At 39.2% G+C, this 3,266-nt stretch overlaps 1 non-coding gene across 1 annotated transcript; it reads right to left on the reverse strand.

Annotated features, from left to right (window-relative positions):
- Window positions 1–2,603: 2,603 nt before the first annotated feature.
- On the reverse strand, window positions 2,604–2,710 carry LOC141701359 (small nucleolar RNA R71). Its single transcript, XR_012566754.1, has one exon. It is a non-coding gene; the product is annotated as a small nucleolar RNA R71 (small nucleolar RNA).
- Between the last annotated feature and the right edge of the window lie 556 nt (window positions 2,711–3,266).

Raw genomic sequence — 3,266 nt, forward strand, 5'->3', positions numbered from 1 at the left:
CTTCATTTTCAGTTGCTTTTCCTTTACCACTTACAACTTTCTTGTTGCTATTCGAAGTATCATAATCAAGACCAATAGGTATGCTAGCACATGACTTGTTCTTCTCATGGTACTGACCAACCAACTCAGATGCATTTATGAAAGACTTCAGCTTAACTTCATTCTTTTCCAGCTTCTCCCTTAACAAAGCTTCAATTTCAGCACAACACTTTAGCTTATTTTTCAGATATTCATTTTCTTGCTTGTGACTCAATCATCACAAGCAGTAGATCCAGCTTTTGCTTCTCACTCTCAAGTTTCTCATTGGATTTATTTAGCCTACTGACTTCCTCAGTAGCTGTTACCAAGCTAGTGTGTATATGAAACATCTCCACACTCATCTTTTCCATAGTCTCCTTATATTGACTAACATTTAAATTAATAGTGGTTAGAGTTGGTACCTTTGATTTTGAAGTGGATGCTTCTCCATGCTCAAAGGTCATTAGTGTTGAGTGGCATTCATGACACTTATTTATGCTCTAATAAGCTTTGAACTGGTGTATTTGTACTCAAGTTATTTGTGTTTTGACGTGTTTTCAAGTGTTTTTGCATTTCAGGCATTAATTTGTGAATCAGATGAATTAGTATTGTTTTGATGCTAATTTGGTGTCTAGGTGGTGTTGGAATAAAAGCTCGTTGAAGCCGGCTCAAAGCTGCAAGAATAAAGAGAAAGAAAAGAAGTGTTTTTGGCAGAAGTCCAGTGCGCCCGCGCTGATGAAGTGTGCGGCCACGCCTGGGTATAGGAAGTCAGCGCGCCCACGCTGGTAAAGCACGCGCCCGCGCTGGGTCGGGATAAACAAAATCCCGATTCTATTACAATTCTATTTTATGGACTGCGGGGGTTATTGAACTGCTATATATTGATACCTTAAAGTTGTTTTTTAATAAGGAGACTTACAAGAGCACAAGGAGAAGACGAAAAGAGACCTAGAGCACAGTTCAACAAAGGCGAAGACGATCTAGTTTTATTCTTGTGAGTCTTTGTTTTGAGTTGTAATCTTGGATGCTTGTTTCTTATTTTGTTGAACCTATACTCTTATTTGTACTTGGTTTTATTTATTCGTATAAAGACTACGTTTGCTATATCATATTTTCATCAGAACCCACGTTGATGATGAGTCCGATTATGGGCTAATCGTTATCGTGGGGTTCTAACGGATTTATTTATGGATTTCTTTAGTTAAATTATTTGATGCCTTAGTATGTGGTGATTGTATGATATCCTAGTATTGGTTGTGCGTATTCGTCTTATGAGTGTCGCGAACTTATAAGATAGTGTGTTAATTCTTAATGAAGCGAAAGTGAATTTAAGGATTTAGAACTTGCCATGCTAGCATAGGTTCATGTAATTGTTATGCATGATTCGTAGGTAATTTTAACCATCTTACTTGCCCTATGTAATCAAGATAGATAACTTGTGCTTAAACCGTTATGTTGTCAAATTCTATAGACATATAGGGTCTCAATATAATTGGTGCCTATTCAGCTTCTATCTCTTTTGTGAATGTCTGGTAGAATGGTACTCGTGCAACGAAAGTTGGCATTTATCAGTTTCGTGTTCTCTGATTAGTATCATCACCATTGCATGCTAAGTTTAAGAACAATAAGACTATTGAATGAAGTATTTAATGAAGTTAGAATCCCTTGTTTGTCATACATATTAATTCAGTCAATCTTATTCTCGTAGTTATAATTGTTAGCGTAATTATTAGTTATAAACAATCTCAATTTATTATCGTCTTAGCATTGAATAATAACCATACATTGTTGTTTAGGTGCGTGAAATACTTAGTTAACCAATACAGTCTCTGTGGGAACGAATCTGATTTATATCTTATACTACTTGCGAACGCGTATACTTACGTGTATCATTAGCGCGTGTTTAGCGACTAACAAGTTTTTGGCGCCGCTGCCGGGGACTGCAGTGTTAATTATTAGTTTATGTGCTTTCCATCAGTGGTCGCTAAAGTTCATTGACTCGGACATTATTACTTAATTGTTTCTTTGTCTTATTTCAGGTGAGCTAGCGAGGGTGTATGCATACGCGTTCGCATACTTGCAAGAGAACATTGGATAAAGCCGAGGAAAAACTTGTGCTGGTTCGTAGGGAAGTTTTTGAGGATAAAGAGAAGTTAGAGGAAGAAGAGAAAGTTGAAGAGCCAATTGTAGTAGCTATGGGTGATCAAGCAGAAAATCCGAAGGCTTTGATGAACTATTCTAAGCCTAAGATTAATGACATTCAGTCTAGCATCATCAGACCAGCCATCAGGGCTAACACTTTTGAGATTAAGTCAAGAACGATCCAGATGATACAGATGTCAGTTCAGTTTGAGGGTTCTCCTACTGAAGACCCCAACATGCATATCAGGAATTTCATCAAGATCTGTGACACTTTCAAGTTCAATGATGTGACTGAAGATGCTATCAAACTACGTCTCTTCCCATTCTCTCTGAGGGATAAGGCTAAGTGCTTGTTACACTCTCTACCAGTAGGGTCTGTCACCACTTGGGAAGATCTTGCTCAAAAGTTTCTCACTAAATTCTTCCCCATGACGAAGACTGCCGCAATCAGGAATGTTCTTACTCAGTTTGCTCAACAAACTGGAGAATATTTGTGTGAGGCTTGGGATCGATATAAGGAGATGCTAAGGAAGTGCCCACACCATGGCATGCCTGATTGGATGATTATCAACTGTTTCTATAATAAATTGGGTCCTACTTCTAGACCCATGCTTGATGCAGCATCAGGAGGAGCCATATGGGCTAAGAGCTATGATGAAGCTTATGAACTTATTGAACTGATGGCTGCTAATGAGTACCAGAATCTTTCTCAGAGACTGACTCAGGGAAAAGTAGCAGGAATTCTGGAGTTGGACGCAGCAACTGCTATCGCTGCCCAACTAAAGGCTTTGACGATGAAGGTGGACACCTTGGCGAATTATGGAGTTCATCAAATCACTAGTGTCTGCGAGCTATATGCTGGAGCCCACGAGACTGATCAGTGCATAATTTTTAGTGAATCAGCTCAGTTTGTGAGCAACTTTCAGCGACCGCAGCAACCTGTGCCAGCCACCTATCATCCTAACAACCGCAATCATCCGAATTTCAGTTGGAGCAACGTTCAGAATACGGTTCAACAACATTATCAGCAATATTCAGCTAAGCAGTACAACCCCCCTGGTTTTCAGCAACCGCAGTATGCAACAACTCCAGTTGCAACAAGCTAA

The sequence above is a fragment of the Apium graveolens genome, unplaced genomic scaffold (assembly GCF_009905375.1).
Source record: "Apium graveolens cultivar Ventura unplaced genomic scaffold, ASM990537v1 ctg3774, whole genome shotgun sequence".
Lineage (NCBI taxonomy): Eukaryota > Viridiplantae > Streptophyta > Magnoliopsida > Apiales > Apiaceae > Apium > Apium graveolens.